The following is a 20,940-nucleotide window of genomic DNA, read 5'->3' on the forward strand; positions in this document are numbered from 1 at the left end:
ACTATCCATTAATCCAAATTAAGTCAATAAATATTTGAAAACAAATATGTACCTGGGACAGACACTACAGAGACAAAAAAGTGGTCCCCACCCTCAGAGAACTTTCAGCCTAGCTGGAGAAATGGACAAACTGCCTACATGCACAAACACATGTGATGTTGAATAAGAGCTTAAAAAGAAAATTTAACAAAATGAGGATATGATATGAAGTAATGAAGTGTGAGGTAGAATCTGAAGGAATGGTTAAATTTAAACTGGGTTCAGAATTCAGAGACAAGCAGAAAGCAGAACAAAAAAGGTAAGAAACAGAAATGGCCCAGTGACAGGAAAGAATGGGAGCAGGGAAAGGAAGCTGACATCCAGACACCTGAAATGGGAAGCAACCGAAGAGGATCAAGTAAAAATCTTTGTATCCAGGCAATATAAAAGAAATCAAGGGGCTTTCTTGAAGTATCACCCATCGGACCTTGGAAAAGCCTGTTACCCACCAGGGATGCAGAGTAAACATGAAGTCAAAATTAACTGGGCATAAAACTTTTATTTAATTTCTTAATTTGCCCACAGGCCTGCAAGCTTCACAAGGACAGGATCTGTGACTGTCCACATCATTATTGAAGGATTCATAAGTAACATATGGTTTCAGAGACGTTATCTCATTGACTTTTCCCAACACCAGGTTAAAGAAGAGGAATCATCCTCCCACATTTTACTGACAGGAAAGATGCCACTTTCTCAAGGAAAGAACATAGTCACCTGGCCACTGGTGGTGGGTCAGATGATGGGCCCCCAAGTCTGGGAAGGAATCACTGTACAACATGAAAGCCCAAGACAAAGGGCAGGAGTTCAGTGAGGCTATGCAGTTTACTCAAGTAATAGTAAGGAGCACAGACTTGGGAATGACATCAGGATTGAAGCTGACAATCAGTGCTGCCTGCCCCTTACTAGTGTCATAGTTTCCTCATCTGTGAGATGGAAGGAAAACAAACTCCCTGATTCACTAGCTTCATGTGAACATCAAACGACAAAGCATGTAAAGCACTGAGCAGAATGCCTGGCACACAATAATAAGCTCTTAATAACAAGATCTGCCACCTCTGCCATCCTCTCATGCAGATGGAGCTTTATTGTCATTGATACTGGTCTACGATCCTGAAAAACCCCTAATGCTATGAAGTGCAGACCAACCCACAGGGTCTTCATGCTCTGAGTAAATCTCTGGCATAAGCAAAGCTCTATGGCGATGCAGAAATTTGGGATCTTAGGAAACCTTCAGAGACCCTGAGAGGAGGGCTGCAGAGGCTGTTCCCCTGCCACACAAGGGTTCAGTCAAGAAATTACCTGGCCCAAAATGAATGTTCAGCTCACCAGTCATGGTTAGAAAGAGTAGGCTCATTTCTACTCAATGCATTTCAAAAGCAAAGGCACTTAACTAATCCTATGGCTCAATACTAATCTGGAAGAAATGGTCCAGATCTCAGAATCTGAGAGACTGATTATCCAGAGTAATCAGAGAGCTGACAGTGGATGCCCAACCACTGACACTTCAAGATCAGGGCAAGTCCTGTATATCCATAGAGGTGGACCACTGTGCTCTTTACTTTAGATAAAACAGATGGTAGTTCTGGAAAAACTCTCCCAACGCTCATCCACTTTGGAAAATAAGCATTTTTTAAAATAATCCATTGATAATCAAAAGGTAATTCCAAAACAAAACTAAGTGACATCAACATCTCTAAATTGACTTGGTCTATGGCATAAAATCTCAACTGATGGTAACCTGAAGCAGGAAAAGAATGAAAATAGAAAACGACCCACATGAATACTGGGGCAATTACCTCCAAATGAGAAGCTTACCCACACTGACTATGATAACCAATCTCCCAGGGGCTGTGTCTCTTGACAAGTTCTGCATCCAAGAGTATATCTCAACCTTTCCAAAACCCTACGCCGAGTCGTAATTTTTTTTTTCTTAGAAAGGTGACTTAATCTGGAGTGGAATGTGCTATATCTGTCCTCAGGCAAGAGGTGGCAGAGAGTCTAACAGGTGTGAAAAAAGGTATCAATTTGGTGAGACTGATAGGCTTATAACCCTCTATACTTAAAACAAGTTTTTCAACACAAGCTACTTCAGAAATAATAAATCTTTCAACAGACTGTGTAAGACAATGTGCTCCCAGGTATGTGAGATCAAAACTGAACTCTTAATGTCTTTCATTCCGGAAGTTCATTAAATACTGCTATATGGCACCCAAGGTTTAGTTTCAAAGTGTGTGTTCATTTTGTCCAAGACAGCTACAAGTATAGGCAGAATATGTGTCACAGTTGGCTTGCCTAGCATATCTTGTGTGAATAGTCAGCAAAAAGATAAGAAGGTTACAGATTTTAAAAGCCCACCAACAGCAATACATGAACTATAATGACAAGACAAAGGTTCATTCCAAAGGACATTCAACTTGATAAAGGTGTCACTATTCACAGTTACACTCCTACTGTGGATATTTTTCTCATAAAAGAATGTATTTAACACTTTCTCCAATTTTCCCTAGAAATGCATCTTTTTCTAAATGACAGACAAACTCCAGCAAGAATTTTAAAACTGATTTTATTACCCTCACCACCCCGAGCCTCTATAAAGAGGCAACATTTCCAACATGAAAATATTTTAGCAAGCATAGTTTTAAGTTAAAGTAGTCTCTTTGCCATTGGGTGTGGGGGCAGGGAGGATAGCAGGGACTAGAAATGGAAATAGAATTTTTAAATCCCTGTTGCATTATCTACCAGATGTAAGTGAATAATAACTAATATGTCTGCAGCCTCAGCCTTAATCTTAAAACAAATGATAGTATTCAAATATAATATTTCACACATGCTGGCTGATAACAGGTTTTTCCTTTCTTTTATTTCTTGAAGATTCTGTGAACGACACAATACAAAGTACAATGTATTTAATGAAAGGTTTCCAGGCTGATTTCCCTACAGGTTATTTTCTTTCTTTTCTCTGGAACCCACACACCGGCTATACTGCAGGGACCAAGGGTGTATATAAAAATAAACTATGAGCCAGTATCAGAGCTGATACCCTTTCTCCTACAGGGGCAAGTGAATTATTAGATCTGTGTCATGAGTGTTTTTTTTTAATATGCCATTGTTCCCACTTGAGCACATTAAATTTTCCATATCCACTTTTAAACCAATATAACCTTTTTTTCCTTGTTCATAATGTTCATGCTGTACATTAACAGGCAGAAAATCCAATAGCTTAAGTCATCATATAGTAGTTATATGTAAAGCTTAGTGGATGAAAACCTTTTGCATTTTCCCCCTCTTTGAATAGATACTATATAGAGTTAGCTAAAACCCTAGGGGGGGAATTTACACCTCCTGGGAAACTGTACTAATATTTTTTTCTTTTATGATTGATCACAAATCCATTTTGAACATTACACATTTTTTTAAAGTTTATTATAACTCTGGTTCAACATCTTCTAGCCCAACAAATTGAAGGTGCTGGAATCTTTTGGTCTGGAAGATGTGTTTGCCAATTATTTTTGCACTAGTGCACATAAACAGGGAGGACTGGATCTTAGGTATGAGTTATACATTCCTGTACAAAATAATTGTATATTCTATGAAGACTGATTCTTTTTCTGGAGAAATATACAACAACACAAGGGAAATCTTGTACTAGCAGCATAACTGAAGTGGCAAGATACAATATTAGAAAAACAGAGCTACTTTCATTACTGTGATGCTGTGTGTCAGAATGTCTCTCCTTAATGAACCTGTTTGCAATAAGACTCCGGGTGCAAAGAGGCTATTTAGAGAGACTATTGTGTCTATAGCGAGTCCTTCAAATATCTTCCCACCATTAGACATGCCGCATTGACCAATTCTGTCCTGATTGCTGTTCTTTTTACTATCAAGGGACACTCTTTCCCAGACAGACGGATGGATCAGACACTGCAGTTCATAAAATGTTTACACTGTACACACACACGCACTGTGGTACAAGCTACTGAGCTCTGGATCACACAGTGAGTTGAATGTGGCAGTGTCATATGAGAGCTTATGACTTTCCAATATCAATGAAAGGATTTAGGTTAAACTTTGCTTGTCCTGTCTGCCTGTCACTCTCAACAAAAAGTCTTCCCCCCACTCTCTTTCAAAATATACCCAGGCCCACCACACACATGGGAATACTTCAGGCAAATGTTTTTGGTGTCATAAGGTTTTCCTATCTGTTGAGATTTTACTCCTAACTGCTAACAAGAAAAGAAGAGCATACATGTCATGCCATCAAAAACAGGGTGAGGGACAGTGCAATAATAATAATAATAATAATAATAATAATAATAATAATAGAACAGTCCATAAGTCTTCCTAAAAGCATTTTAATTTCTAACTCAAAGTGACAGCCTCTGAGAACAAGGGACTTGCAGCTACAGTAAACTGAAACATCTTTTGCTAAAATCAGCAACCTTTTTTTTTAAATCAAGTCTAAACATGAGAATCTGGGGTTCTTGGAGGAACCTTTCTGTTCATCTCTGTGTATGTTCTTATCAGCTACCAGGCTTAGTTTCGCCTCATCATTCACATACATACACACCAACTGATTCTCTACAAAAGCCCCTTTCCTCTTGTGCATTTTCTAACAGTATATCCTTTCTATTCAAACACAAATAATGTGCCTGCCAGCCAGCTGAAGGTTTTATATTCCACCCTCCAAGCTATCAAATGGAACTTCAAACCTGAAGGTCCAAATTGCCAGTACGCTAATAAATACAACTACTAGATATACACTGAACTGAACCTGGATCTGATGAACCAAACATATCCAATGACAGTTTCAACTCCCATGATTTAAAAATTTCTCTCTCACCTCATCCTTTTTTTTTTTTTTTTTCTGGGCTCAACCTTATATTTTAGCAGACCTGATGTACAGACCATTATCTATTCTGTAGCTCTCATTCCCAACGCCATCTGGTCTATGACTTCAATGTTTATTTCCTCATTTAAGTTTTAAATCCCCAACATGATAAAACCTTAAAATAATGTATCTTTCAAAATCACTTTGAATACTTATTAGAAACATAAAATCATTAAATTATGATATTTGCAATATTGTGAGCATGTTTAACCCTACCTAACATCTGCCCAAGATTTAGAAGTTGAAAGGACAGGTCCAGAAAGATCCAGCAGCAATCACTCTTTTTCTACAAGGAACCTAAGAGCATAAGAAATTTAAGGCATTCCTGTATATCAGCGACAAATCCTCTGAAATGGAAATGAGGACAACCACTCCATTCACAATATCTTCAAAAAAAATAAAATACTTGGGAATCAACCTAACAAAAGAGGTGAAAGACTTATACAATGAAAACTACAGAACCCTAAAGAGAGAAATAGAAGAAGATCTTAGAAGATGGAAAAATATACCCTGTTCATGGATAGGCAGAACTAACATCATCAAAATGGCGATATTACCAAAAGTTCTCTATAGGTTTAATGCAATGCCAATCAAAATCCCAAGGGCATTTCTTGTAGAAATAGAGAAAGCAATCATGAAATTCATATGGAAAAATAAAAGACCCAGAATAGCAAAAACAACTCTAAGCAGGAAGTGTGAATCAGGCGGTATAGCGATACCAGACTTCAAACTATACTACAGAGCAATAGTAACAAAAACAGCATGGTACTGGTACCAAAACAGGCGGGTGGACCAATGGTACAGAATAGAGGACACAGAGACTAATCCACAAAGCTACAACTATCTTATATTTGATAAAGGGGCTAAAAGCATGCAATGGAGGAAGGATAGCATCTTCAACAAATGGTGCTGGGAAAACTGGAAATCCATATGCAACAAAATGAAACTGAATCCCTTTCTCTCGCCATGCACAAAAGTTAACTCAAAATGGATCAAGGAGCTTGATATCAAATCAGAGACACGCCGTCTGATAGAAGAAAAAGTTGGCTACGATCTACATTCGGTGGGGTCGGGCTCCAAATTCCTCAATAGGACACCCATAGCACAAAAGTTAATAACTAGAATCAACAAATGGGACTTACTCAAACTAAAAAGTTTTTTCTCAGCAAAAGAAACAATAAGAGAGGTAAATAGGGAGCCTACACCCTTGGAACAAATCTTTACTCCTCACACTTCGGATAGAGCCCTAATATCCAGAGTATACAAAGAACTCAAAAAATTAGACAATAAGAGAACAAACAACCCAATCAACAAATGGGCCAAGGACCTGAACAGACACTTCTCAGAGGAGGACATACAGTCAATCAACAAGTACATGAAAAAATGCTCACCATCTCTAGCTGTCAGAGAAATGCAAATCAAAACCACCCTAAGATACCATCTCACTCCAGTAAGATTGGCAGCCATTATGAAGTCAAACAACAACAAGTGCTGGCGAGGATGTGGGGAAAAGGGTACACTTGTACATTGCTGGTGGGACTGCAGATTGGTGCAGCCAATTTGGAAAGCAGTATGGAGATTTCTTGGAAAGCTGGGAATGGAGACACCATTTGACCCAGCTATTCCCCTTCTTGGTCTATTCCCTAAAGACCTAAAAAGAGCATGCTACAGGGACACTGCTACATCGATGTACATCGATGTTCATAGCAGCACAATTCACAATAGCAAGACTGTGGAACCAACCTAGATGCCCTTCAACAGACGAATGGATAAAAAAAATGTGGCATTTATACACAATGGAGTATTACTCTGCATTAAAAAATGACAAAATCATAGAATTTGCAGGGAAATGGATGGCATTAGAGCAGATTATGCTAAGTGAAGCTAGCCAATCCCTAAAAAACAAATGCCAAATGTCTTCTTTGATATAAGGAGAGTAACTAAGAACAGAGTAGGGACGAAGAGCAGGAGAAGAAGATTAACATTTAACAGGGATGAGAGGTGGGAGGGAAAGGGAGAGAGAAGGGAAATTGCATGGAAATGGAAGGAAACCCTCAGGGTTATACAGTGGAGGGGGTAGAGAGAGAGGAGGGGAGGGGAGGGGAGAGGTGGGGAGGGGGGAGGGTGGAGGATGGGAAAGGCAGCGGAGCACAACAGACACTAGTATGGCAATATGTAAATCAATGGATGTGTAACTGATGTAATTCTGCAATCTGTATATGGGGTAAAAATGGGAGCTCATAACCCACTTGAATCAAAGTGTGAAATATGATATATCAAGAACTATGTAATGTTTTGAACAGCCAACAATAAAAAATTAAAAAAAAAGATAAAACTTATTTTTAATTAAAAAAAAAAAAGAAAGAAATTTAAGGAAGTCAGGCATGGTAGCACACACGTGTTGACTAGGTAGGATAAAGCAGGAAGATCACAAATCAGAGGCCAGCCTGGGTAACTTTGCAAAATTTAAAAAGGGCTGGCATGGGCTGGGGATATAGCTCAGTAGTAGAGTGTTTTCCTATAGCATGTACAAGTCCCTGGGTTCAGCCTCCAGTACTATAAAAACAAGTGGAGGGCTAAGGGTATAGCTCAGTTGTAGAGCACTCCTGGGTTCAGTTGCCAGGAAGGGAGGAAGGAAGGAAGGTTGGTTTAAGGAAGCTTGCCTTGGGTTGTACAACCCAGAACACTTTAACTCCAGGTCTTCCCCACATCAGACCATAGATGTCCTGCTGTGTTTTGCCAATTAGAGGTTTTGTTTGTTTTTTAATTGAATACCAGACCTACTAAAATATCATCAGTTTTATCTGCCATACATACTACTGTAAAGAGAAAATGAACATAAATAATAACAAAGAGTACAGAGAGACTAAAAATTATTTCTATGTTCCTTTATAACAATTATCCTCAAAATCTGATTTCAGAACCAACAGAATCTGGATCATCTAGGAACTCATTAGAAATGCAAATTCTCAGGCTTTTGGGCAGATCTACATACTCAAAAAATCTGAGGAGAGGCCCATCAATCTGTGGTTATGCACAGGTGATTCTGATGACCCTTAAGTTTAAGAACCATGGCAGCATTAGAATATACAATATGATTCACTTAAATTCATATTAAAATTATTTAAAGTGGCTAATATTTCTTAAGGATATAATCAACTGGATTTATGTTAAAAAAAAAAGAAGAAAAAGACACAAATAGACAAGAAAAAACAGTGCTGGATTTAAAATAAATTTACGAATATCCTAAATTAGATCAATAGACAATTGATTGTAAATGTGTATTTTAACTATACTACATAATACAAACTTTTTCCACTAATTCTTCTATTTGGAAGAAAGCAAGTACTCTCCAAATTAATAATAGAATTCCATAGTTGAGATCATGTCATAAAAAATGTAACAGTAAAAATTTAATCATAAAGATCAATGTAAAGAAGCCTCCTCAACCAGTATCAAGGAGTAATTATTTAAAAGTTAACAGGTCAGCTGGGCATAGCGGTACACACCTGCAATCTCAGCAACTCAGGAGGATCACAAGTTCAAAGCCAGCCTCTGCCACTTATGAGGCCCAAAGCAACTTAGACCCCATCTCAAAATAGAAAAAAAAAGGGGGGGGGCTGGGAATGTAGCTTAGCAGTAAAGGGCTCCGGGTTTAATACCCAGTAACAACAACAACAACAACAATTTTAACAACTCAGGACTGTGGTGTGGGGCAGTCAAGGGCAAGAAAAGGGGTATCTGCCAAGATAAATGGAGTAAGGGAAAAAAGAGATTGGAAAACTAGCACAAGATGAACAAAATAAAGAAGTGTAAAGAGGGACATTTTGCTGCTTAAGTTATAACATTACAAAAGATGGAAAAAATAAGAGGAGCAAGTTTGAACTGGATCTGGCACTAAACCTCAGGAAAATTATTTCATGAGAACTATTAAGTGAGGAGGTAAAAAGCAAGTCAGATGCACTCATGGCTGCAAAATCAAAGGAAGCTCAATTTGGGGCTGGGTGTACAGCTCAGGGGTACAGCACCTCCAGCATGTGCAAGGCGCTGAGTTCAAATCCCCAAAACCCAAGAAAAAAGAAGCACTATTTATAATAGTAAGGGTTTGTATATAACTTATGCAAACCTAAAAGTTCACTCAGGAAGGACTGAGGACAGTAATAATGGCACTCCCATTAAATGGAATTCCAGAAAGAATTAAATAAATCCATCACATTTAACACTGGAAAAAGCATCTAATAGGCAAATGAAAAAAAGCAACTACACAAAACACATAGTATGATCTACCTTCTACTTCAAAACTCATACACATGCAGATATTTATGTGCACAGAACACAAAACCTATACACATGCAGATGTTTATGTGCATAAAGTCTAAAAAACTAAAAACTATAACGGCCACAGCAGGTGTTCAGATGACAATTGAATTTTCTTTTCCTTGTTTCTCTATTTTCTAAATAAATAATTACTTTCATAATGAGGAAGTCAGAAAGGTACATACACACAGAAGAAATTTCTAAGGAAATAAATGACATTCTCTAATGGCAGAGACCCCACAGAATATTGCTGCCAGGTAGAGGTATTAGGGCAGCATCAAAAACAATATTCTGAGACAAAAATATAGATTTTTAAAGAAAAAAATAAACAGAAAATCCTAACCCTACAGAACATGATGCCGCTATAATGTGTAAGTCTCTCTTTTCAGTAAAAAATAAAGGTGGTATCATCAAACTGACCTAAGCCATGGCATTCAAAACAACAATCCAAATAAAGAATGGGAAGGACATAATTGACTGAGCACACATCATATGGCAGTACTTTAACATTTGATCTCTTCATGACTACTTGCAAGGTGTCTCCTCTATTTTGTAGATAAGGCTCAAAGGGGAGAAGTACACTTCTGATGCTCAGTGCCCCTAGAGCTCTTGCCTAGATTACAGGACTTGCAGGCCAGAGCTCTGTCCACTACACCAGGCTCAAAAAGGGGACAGGCTCACACAGTTCTCAAAGTGGTAACGGAAATCAGGGATGCCCAAATAACTTCAGAAAGGATTTCAGAGCCCTTTATTAAATACAAAATAAATATTATACTATGGGGGGAAAGGGAGCAAGGAGCAAGGACCTGATGTGAGGAGACCGTGCAGGCTACATTAAGGACTTCTGACATCTGAGGACAAATGGCATTTTTAGTAAAAATGCTCCCTTTGCCTGTTCTGGGGGGTGGTAATGGTAATGCAACGATCAAACAAAAAATGCTGGTTAGACAGTTCCCAGGGAGGCAGAGAGGAACTAGGAGATAATAAGTATTCAGGAGGTAAAAATGGCAAAATCTACTGGTTGAGGTGATATTCTCTGGTATTCAACAACCATACAAGCTTAAATTCTAAATGTAGTTATATATAGTTTCAACATTAACAAGCCTTGAGGCCATCTCCAATTTGGAGTTTTGCAACTTTAGTTCTTCCTTAGCTTTTGCCTTTATAATGGTCACCTCCTAAAACTAATTGAGTTATTAAAAAGTTTTTGATTTGCCAACTGATGGATAAAGAAAATGTAATATATCCACATAAAAGAATGTTATTAAGAAAAAAAGGAATGAATTACTGGTATATGGATGAATCTTGAAAATACATAAATGAAAGAAGCCAATCACAAAATACAATATATATACGTTTGTATGAAATGTCCACAATAGGCAAATCTATAGAAAAAGAAACAAGAAACATGATCACCTACAGCTAGAGAGAATGGTAATGCTGGAAGATGACAGCTAAAGGTACAGGTTTCTTTCTGGGATTAATAACAATTTTCCAAAATTGAATGTGATGATAGTGTACACACTGTGAATATACTAAGAACCAATGAAACCAGTAAGAACACCTTAAGTAGGTGAACTGTAGGTAAACTATAACTCAACAGAGCTATTGAAAAGATAAAGTATTTGATTTGGGTTTTTTTTTTCTTTCTTTCTTTCTTTTTTTTTTTTTCAGATACTGAATACTATGATGTTAGGCATTTAGTAGACACAGGCTGGACATGGTGGTGCACAACTCTAACCCCAGCTACTCAGGCAGCTGAAACAGGAAGACTGCAAGTTCAAGGCAAGCCTCAGTAAATTAGTGAGACCCTGTCTCGGATTAAAAAATAAAAAGGGGCAGGAATGTAGCTCAGTGGTAAAGCACCCCTAGGTTCAATCGCCAGTACTACAAATGAATGAATACATATATTGAACACAGGATGAACAGATAAGGACAATAGAACCTCAGCCCTGGAAGCGCACAAATCTCCAAAAAGTAAAGCCCCTGTAAACTGGGTTTATACACGTTCCTACACATGGTCTACCTGGTTCTGTGAGAAAAACTGCCTTGACATCTTTAAGAAAAAAAAAAAATCTTACTTAAGAAATATTTCTACTTCTCTTTTGATTCTGAATTCCACAGAATTTTATTCCTCCACATGTACTCCAAGTCATTAACCAAAAGGTAGGTTACTTAATCATTCATTTAAGAACATGTTCTATAAAAGATATAATCCCTGTCTTTAAAAAAAAATCAACTCCGGATAAAACACTTTTAGATATATAGGTACTCTCTAGAAAATTGGATTCTCTCTCTCTCTCTCTCTCTCTCTCTCTCTCTCTCACACACACACACACACACACACATTTGGCATTGATTGGGGTCCAACTCAGGACCTTATGCATGCTGGGCACGCACTCTACCAGAGTTACACCCTCAGCCCCGATTTCACATTTTTATTACCAAGTAACTCGCTTTCAGTTTTATCCTCAGTAACAAAACATCTAGTATAACTTGTGCTTTTACTTGTCCAGATTAACGGAGATTCACTTTCAAATTTGTTCTACAAGCAGGTATCTCGGAGACCACCAGTGTAAAATGCCAGGTTCAAAATTTCAAATAAATGAATATTTCTGTTATGGGGTGGGGGCAGAAAGGGAAATCAAACTAGTTTGTAGTCATTTCTCATCTTCTCATCAAGTAAAATGTAAAGGAAAATTCTTCTGATCCAGAATGAGAGTTCCAGTTATCTGAGTTCTAGTTGCCCAAAATTTTAACATACTTCTAATGTGCCAAGTTCTCTATTGACTCTGGGCTTTTGCCAGTGCTGCTCCTTGTGCCAGGAGTATGCTTAGCCACTATTCCTAAACTTTTTCCACTGGCTAACTCTGAAGAACAGGGAAGCAGAAGTGTCACTTCCTCCTGGAAGTCTCTCAACACCACTTCTGCATGTGCTGACGGGTCTCTGATCTTAGGATCCCCATAGCCCTTAGCATTTGTCCTAGTATATGCCACTATTGGTGCCTAGTTTCTTCATTTTCTCCCCTTCTAGATTCAGTTACTCTGAGGGTGAGAAATGTTTCTGTTTTGTTCCCCACTGTATCCACTGTAGTTCCTAGCACAAAGAGTAGACTTGACAAGTATTTGGGGGGGGGGTATATTAATGAATGAATGAATAATTAAACAGTCTGCCTCGGAAACTAAATAGGACTAATTCTAAGAAGCATTTACTCTGAAGTAAACCAGGAGTGTGTGTTTCATATTCTGAAACAATCAGAGTGTAACCACTCAGTACTTTAAGTACAGGCAGGTCTTATGTTGCTCCTGTTTTCAGAGTTCAAAATTCTGAAAGTATGACTCTAGTAAAAAGTTAAATATATCCAATAACAGAGTACTAAATACGTTAATGTCTTAAATACACAACTTGCAAATAAACAGAAGTAAGGTGCAATTAAGGAAGACAATTAAAATAGAATTATGTCATATTTCCTGAACTTGGTTGGTTCCCAAAGATCAAATTCAGATGTTGCTTTTATTCACAGGCTTTGAAAATGTAAATAAAACACTCTGCACATTGCTCACTATAAATCTTAACTTACCATTCAAATTTAATCTAAACACAAACATAACCCTAAAACCTCCTCCAGTCCCACAAATACTCAGACAACCAAAATCTGATTTTCAGGACAACAGTTTTATTTAACAAGTACAACATTTATGCTGAAGAGACAAATTATGCAAATAAAAATGGTTTATGCTTGTATCATATCTAAGCTTATACTTCTGCATACTACAAGTTCAAGAATCTACAAATTTACCCAAAGCTCAGGTTGTCTAAGGAAACAATTTCACTATTTTAGACAAATTTAATATTGATTTAGATTTAAGATCTATTTGGGAAGAGCTAACAAAAGCTTCCAACAATATGCGCTGATTTTATATTATTTACCTAACATCTGATCTTAGTATCTATACAACAAACTCAAATTAAAAATTAATTCACAAATTAAGCCTCTACTTTAAACTATTACAATATTCACCTTCCTTGCATGCTTTCTAGAAATGTTAAAGTAATTCAAGCGAAATATTAAAGTCATGTTCAAATTGCATCCATCTTCACTAATCTTGGTTGTACAACAACCCAATTAGTCAAAAGTATATTGTAAGTTTTCCAAATATAAACTTTAAAATTCTTTGAAATTTGTAAAAATTTTTGATACATACTTAAAAGCACTGGAATCTTTTTTTAAGAATTAAAAAAGTCAAACAGTGACAGCTTAAGTTAGTAGTATAATGGAACAAGCATCCAAGTTTCTTTTTCTAGTGAGGTTGACAAAAATTCAAAACTTTTGGTTAAACCAATTTAGAAACTCCTATAGAAAGTGAAGGAAAGCATCACAAGAATAAGAAACAATCATGTTCTTCTTTCCAGTCCAGGAGACTGTACTGCTTCACCGTTCTACTAGAGAGGAGGAAACACAGGTCCCAAGCCTATAGCTGCTCAGTGTCAACACTTAAGTGTTTGATGTGTTGGGAGGGATGTGGCCCTAAGGTCTTTGTATGAGTTTGTTGTACATTTTTTTTTCTGAGTATTTGGGTACCTACGACTGGTAAAAATAAGAAAGTACTCTGGAGAATTTCTTAAATCTAGTTTGGAGCATTACATAACAAAGTGATAAGTGCCTCAAGAAAAGGACTGCAAAATAAGAGGTGGACCTGGGAGACAAAGTGGCTGTCACGCTGCATATAAAGGGAGAGAAGCCAGTGGCAGGGGAAGCTGGCTTACACTCAAGCAGCCTTGAGCACACAGTCAGGGCTTACTCTGACCAGACTCTGGAATGGAAGGAGTTTGGGGGCTGAACAGTGGTTACATCAGAGATGCTTTTAAAGCCTCCAACGCCAACAGGCGGAGTGTCCTGGAAGAACTTGAAGGTGATGTGACCAGTGACTGTAACAAACCTAGAATGGAGCACTGAGAATGAAGAGGAGTAAAAGAGTGATAGGAATTCACTTACAAACCAATCCCCAGACCTCCAACTCCACAGCCATCATTTTGAGACTGTTCTGTTTGGGGTTTTGTTTTTTGGTTTTTTAAGGGGTGATTCCAAGAGACAATGCACAACAATCTATTTAGGGTTTTGCAGAATGAAGGGAGTAGGGGAAAATTTTAAGCCTGTGAGATTAAGAGAATCACTGCATAGAATTTCTTACAGACAGCTTCCAGGGTATTTTTTTTTAAAGGAATATGCTTTTACTTTAGAGAAAGAACTATAACCTTAAACTCAATGTGCGGAACCCCAGTCTGGACACCAATAAGATTAGTCTGCCCGTGTCTCAAAGTATTCCACTGGCAAGGGTTCTGTCAGGGCATTCACCTACTGTTTCACACTTGACTGGGGACTTTTCTGCACTTCACAGAGGCCAGAATTATAAGAAGTTATACCACAACTGAACGGATTTAGGCCACAGAAAAGTAAGTGGGTTAGGAGATGACTTAAGGTGATGCAGATCTTTGCAATACATGTCTTGAAGAGTGGGGGCAGGCTGGTAAGGCCTAAAGCTTGCAAACTATGAAGGAATTTCTTTTATAAAAAGCATGCAGGGGCTGAAATGTAGCTCAACCGTAGAGCACATGCTTAGCATCATTGTGTGAGGCCCTGGGTTCAATCCCAACTCTAAATAATAATAATAATAATAATAATAGAAAAAGCATGCAAAAATATATATAAACTTTACAAAAATGATGACCTCATAAACAAATTTCCAGGGCTCTTCCCTGGGCCTTGAAGGTAAATATACCTTTGGGCACATGGACCTATTTGGAAGTACAGTCCTAGCACTCAATGGCCATGCTCAATAGCCATCAGAGGAAACAACGCAGCAATCATGACGCAGACACCTTCCCTTGTGAAGGGAATAAGCAAACGTTCCTGGACAGCACCAGAAGAGTTAAAATTACCCATGAAAAATGCAGGCAACAAGATTCCAATGGCTCAGACTAGCTGCTTGCTCTTCTAAGGATCTCATTTGATGGGGATAAAATACAAAGAAGTACGTGCCAGTTTCTACAGAAAACATATGGGAAATTACCTGAGGAAATTTGCTTTCCTTAACTAAACAAGGAGTCTTTTCAGGTATTTTGAGTTGAAACTGGGGAGCACATTCTTAATTACAGAAAAAGGGGAGAAAGAGAAAAGGCCACTAGAGAATGGTAACCACAATACATTACACTCAACTTTCTGGGTAAGTGGAAGAAACCAGAATGGGTCTTAAATTTTAACATACAAAGACCCAGTACAAAATGAAGGAATGAAAGGAGAAAAAGAATCAAGTTTGTCTTCCCGAAAAAATCTGCACACAAGAGTATTTTGTGGGATGGGGGTTACTGGGGATTGAACCCAGGGGTGCTCTACCATCGAGCCATACCCTCAGCTATTTCTATTTTTTATTTTGAAACTAAATTACCAAGACTGGCCTCAAACTTCCCATCCTCCTGCCTTAGCCTCCCAAGTCACCAGGATTATAGGCATGTGCCTTAACATCCAGCATAAAAGAGAATTTTTTAAAAAAGAATCCAAACATCTTTTACAAATGAACTTATTCCCCAAACTATGGCTCCCCAAAATAAAGTTATAACAATTATGAAATGTAAACTGGTGAGGCAAGAGCTCCCTTTCCTGTCTAGATGCCCTGGGTCAAGGTACCATGAGAACCGATGCCTGGGGCGAACAAATTATCCCCGGTGAATCCTGTAGATCTGAACCCCAACTGAAGAGAGGGGGAGGCACCCTGCAGTAAGCATAGAGGACTGAGCACAGGTTGAAGCCCAGGCAATGATGACTGTGATACAGGTGGGGCAGAAGAATCAAAACCACAAACACCAGCAAAGTCTTTGATCTGCATGCAATAAGCCCCAAACCTACAGTGGTCCCCTTCTCCTCCCCCATCCCCAAACTCAACTCTATCCAACTGGTTGGACAGGTTCTCTCCTCCCTTACCTGCTAATGGGAAGAGACTGAAAAGAGCAAATGGTCAGGCAATCAATGATTCAAGAGGACAGGTTAGAGAACGGTTAACAGTCATTCCCTTGAGAATAATAACTGGGAGAGGGGACAGGAAGAGAGCAGATTAACACATTCCCAGGCAAAAGAGTGGAGGCCAAGGGAATGGATAGAATTAAACACCAATTGTGCCAGTCTGCATACTTTAGCAATAACTGACATGCAACAAGACAAAGGTCTAAAACTTTGCAGAGCCCTGGACAGGAAGAGAACAAACTCTTTCTCCCTCAACATCTGTGATCTTCAGCCAGTCAACTGGAGTCCTCTCTAGACTTCAATCCTTTTAAGTGTAAAATGAAGGACAGAGAAACTAAATATTACTGGGGATTGAACCCAGGGACACTTTACCACTGAGCCCCATCCCCAGACCTTTTAATTTTTTTTTATTTTGAGACAGTGTCTCACCAAATTGCTTAGGGTCTTGCTAATTTGCTGAGGTTGGTCTCAAACTTGTGATTCTCCTGCCTCAGACTTCTGAGTTGCTGGGATTACCACTGGGATTACCACTGGGATTACAGGTATATGCCACTGTGACTGGCAACTAAATTATTTCCCTTAACTCCTTCAGGTACTACTAATATACAGCTCAAATGCAACATGGTTAAAATACAGAAAAGCATGAACTCTGGAGCCAGCCAGCCTAGGTTTGAATCCCAGCTCTGCAGGCACTAGCTACCTGACTCAGCTAGTTACTTGACCTTCTTAGGCCTCACTTCGTGTTCCCCACCTGTAAAAGAAGAATAATGCTCTTTACATCTCACAGAGCTGTCCTGAGGATAAAATGCTATATTAGCTGTAATTATGGTCACAGGTTTGTTTTTCTTTTTAATTTTTTTAGTCGTTGATGGACCTTTATTTACTTATTTGTATGTGGTGCTAAGAACTGAACCCAGTGTCTCACGCATGCTAGGTCATCACTCTACCACTGAGCTACAACCCCAGCCCAACAGGCTTATTTTTTATCCAGTTATCTTTTGGGTGTAGACATCTACACCCAATCACCTTTCTCTACATTGTTCTTCTGATCTTTTTTTTTTTAATATTTATTTTTTTAGGTACAGATGGACACAACATAATGCCTTGTATTTTTTTATGTGGTGCTGAGGATCGAACCCGGGTCCCGCCTGTGCTAGGCAAGTACTCTACCACCGAGCCACAATCCCAGCCTTCTCTACATTGTTCTTCCTGGGATGGGCAACTACTTCCCACCACTTCCCAGGGTGCTTCCCCTAGGCCAAAAATAGACCATATTAATTAAGCACAGAATTCTCCTCTTGACCTGATGCAGCTTCAGAACCACACCTAAACTGTATGCACAAAAGATGAGACCAACACAGCCTACAGATAGGTAATATTATGTTCCTTCACCTATGTTCCTTCTTTCCATAGGGTTCAATCTGGTTCAAATGCTGTATCCTCAAAAAAATACATTCTGGGAATGTAACTCAATGGTGGAGCATTTGCCTAGCATTTGCAAGGCCCTGGGTTCGATCCCCAGCATCCTGCACACACATAAAAACAGTTTCTGGAACCCCTTCTGGCAAGAAAAAAAAATATTAGCCTGTGGCTAGTTTGTGACAACAGAACTCTGACCTGAAGCTCCAAAGGCCAAGCAAACCATAACTTTTCTAGTGATATTTTTTCTACTACTACTTGTGCAGATGAACTGAGTTAGCTGACAGTCCTTGAAAAAATGACAAGTTGATGCAGCAACAGTTCCATAGTCCAAAAGCAAGGCAATGGGAGTAAATCCTTGGTGGTGATGTGGTAGGATGAAGAGAAAAGGGAACCCTTTAATTAAGCAAGAACATGCCCAGCAAATTTGATTTAGACATAGATCAGAGGATAAGGAAGGAGAGACAGCAACTCCATCATACACACCACACCCTACTGGGCTCACCTCAAGATAACCCCCACAATCTTAAGCCTCAACATGTCCAACATGCAGGGCCTCCTGTTTCCCACCTGTTGCTACTCCTATAGGCCCAACCTAGGGTGAGACTAATTTCAACTCCTATATAATTCTCAAACCAAGCCCCTATTTTGCAGCCCTACTCCCTCTATTCCATTAGCAGCTGGCTAAGTTACAACAAAAGCTCTCTCAAATCCATCCTCCCATCAAATCTCAGATAGTTCCAAAGGCTCTTACATGAAACATGGATAAATCTCAAAGTATCATGGTAACTGAAAGAGCCAGGCTTAAGATTACATACTGTATGATTTCATTTATATGAGACGATGGAAAAGGCAAAACTCTATAGGGATAGAATACAAATCAGGGGTTTCCAGAGTCTGAGGTAGGAGGAGAGATTAGTCAGTCACTCCAAAGCACGGAGGGATTTTAGGGGTAATGAAACTGTTCTTCATCCTGATTGTGGTAGTTTCAGGACTTAGATCAAACGTGCCAAACTATACAGTAAAATGCGTCAATTTTATTGTGCATAAATTATACTTGAGTTTAAAAGAAAATTGGGGAAAATCCTAAAAATCTGTTGCCTATAAGTTTCATGGCATTGCTGATATGGCTGCTAACTTGCTAGACTACATACTCCAGCAACACTCAACTTTTTTAAATGTCCTGTGCTCTTCATGTAGAAGTTTCTTATCACCATCCTCCTCTTCAACATAGCCTTTCCAAACTAAGTCCCCCAGGATGTCTCTTTGTCTCTCCCACTCCTCATATTCCTCGGGCTATAAGCTGGATGCACTTCCTACAGGACCTTATGATGCCAGGCATTTCCCTTGTCATTGTGTTCAAAGAACTCCATCACACATATCATAGGCTATAGTATAATGATCTTGTCTCTCTGAAATGAACTGAAATGCAAATTCTTTGAGAAAAGGACTTTTTCCTACATGTATATATGTACTCACCCTGTTACATGACAGACAATAAATCTATGTTGGAAAAAACTGTTTCCTAAAGGTATGTTTTCTGTATACATCAGTGTATCCCCATCACTTTTAAAACTGCCTACTTAGCCCAATAAATTCAGGCATTTTGCATTGTAATATAAAACTATTAAAATGATCATGCAAGCTGAATCCATGCAAAGCCATCTTTTTGTTTGTTTGTTTGTTTTTCTTTTGCAGTACCAAAGTTTTGTGCATGCCAGGAAAGCTCCATACCACAGAGCTACATCAGACTTTGTTTTCTATTTTGAAACAGGGTTTCACTAAACTGTCCAAGCTAACCTCAAACATGTGATCCTCCTGCCTCAACCACCCAAGTTGCTGGGATTACAGGTATGTGCCACCACTCTGGGCCATGAAAAGCAATCTGAATAATCAATAGAAAAATTATGATTGTTCTATGACTCTTAAAAATTTTGTTTTCAGAACATTAAAAACTTTCTATCTGCTATAAATGTAAAGAAATTTTAACAATTAAAATATCTAGTGTACTGTAATTTAAATCATTAGAAACTCTGAGAATTGAAGTGTTTTATTTATTTAAAAAGTGTTGGTGGGACTAGAGTTGTGGCTCAGCAATAGAGTGCTCACCTAGCACGTGTGAGGTGCTGGGTTTCATCCTCAGCACCGCATAAAAATAAATAAATAAAATAAAGGTATTGTGTCCAATAAAAATAAGTATTTTTAAAAAATGTTTAAAAAGTGTTGGCCAGGCACATTGGCATATACCTGTAAGTCCAGCAACTCAGTTTTAGGCCAGCCTCAGTAACTTAGTGAGATTTCACCCCTCCCTGCTACCAAAAAAAAAAAAAAGCATATATTTCAGTATTGGATTCAATCCTCAGTACTGAAAAAAATTTTAAAAGTGCTTATAATAGTAGTTTGAATAGTGCTGTCTTCCTCCCACTTTGTATCTTCCTATGTCTTGATGGACGGGTATAAGTTCTAAGTTTGGGTTAACTTACAACATTTTGTCCTTTGTGTTTTCCCACTCATATGATATCTCTGAGAGTTGCTTTAATGGGAAAAACTTTGCCTGATCCTTTCCTCTGTTACACCTTCATTGTTCTCAATATGACCATTCTCCTAATTTATACCAAGTCAGTTACCCATCACCAAGTTCCCCTGACTACATGCATACAGACCACTAACAGGGTTGATGTTCCCTTGGTCAGCAATTTTTCTCCAGAATCCTAATTACAATTAGTTCAAATTTCTCTTTCAATGTGGACATTTTTTCATTTCTTTGCTGCACTTTGATCTTTGTTGACCAATTCCCTCTTTCAATTGTCCATTTTTATGAAATGTTACACAGGTTTACTACAGAAAACAAGTAGGCAACTCAGCTACATGCTTTGCTGTAGGTATATGAATCATATAACAGAAAGAGCTTTATACAATTACCATTCATATAATGTGATAAGTAAAAATTAGACTATACTATTGTGGGAGGACTGGCATATTTAATTAGCCACAGGAAAAGAAAATTATGTATATTGAAACCGTGTAAAATGAAAAATATATGTATTTAATAAACAAATGATGTTAAAATGAATAAATTGGGACACCAATGGGCCACATTAAAGAAACGAGAATGATGCCCTTCCTGTCTATATCTTCTGATAACACCACAGAACCAGGGCAACTTCCTAAAGACCCAATTCACAGTCAAGTGTAACAGATTAGAGGAAAAATTCAGACTATAATTCCAACTGTTATTAATAATAAAATAATATACTG

At 38.3% G+C, this 20,940-nt stretch overlaps 1 protein-coding gene across 11 annotated transcripts in view; it reads right to left on the reverse strand.

Annotated features, from left to right (window-relative positions):
• The window catches only part of Bnc2 (basonuclin zinc finger protein 2), a 413,122-nt gene that overhangs the window by 315,566 nt on the left and 76,616 nt on the right, over positions 1 to 20,940 (reverse strand). The gene's annotated exons all lie outside the window — the stretch shown is intronic.

Source organism: Marmota monax, unplaced genomic scaffold (assembly GCF_021218885.2).
Source record: "Marmota monax isolate L192 unplaced genomic scaffold, Marmota_monax_Labrador192_F-V1.1 WCK01_AAM20220418_F8-fsc00033, whole genome shotgun sequence".
Classification (NCBI taxonomy): domain Eukaryota; kingdom Metazoa; phylum Chordata; class Mammalia; order Rodentia; family Sciuridae; genus Marmota; species Marmota monax.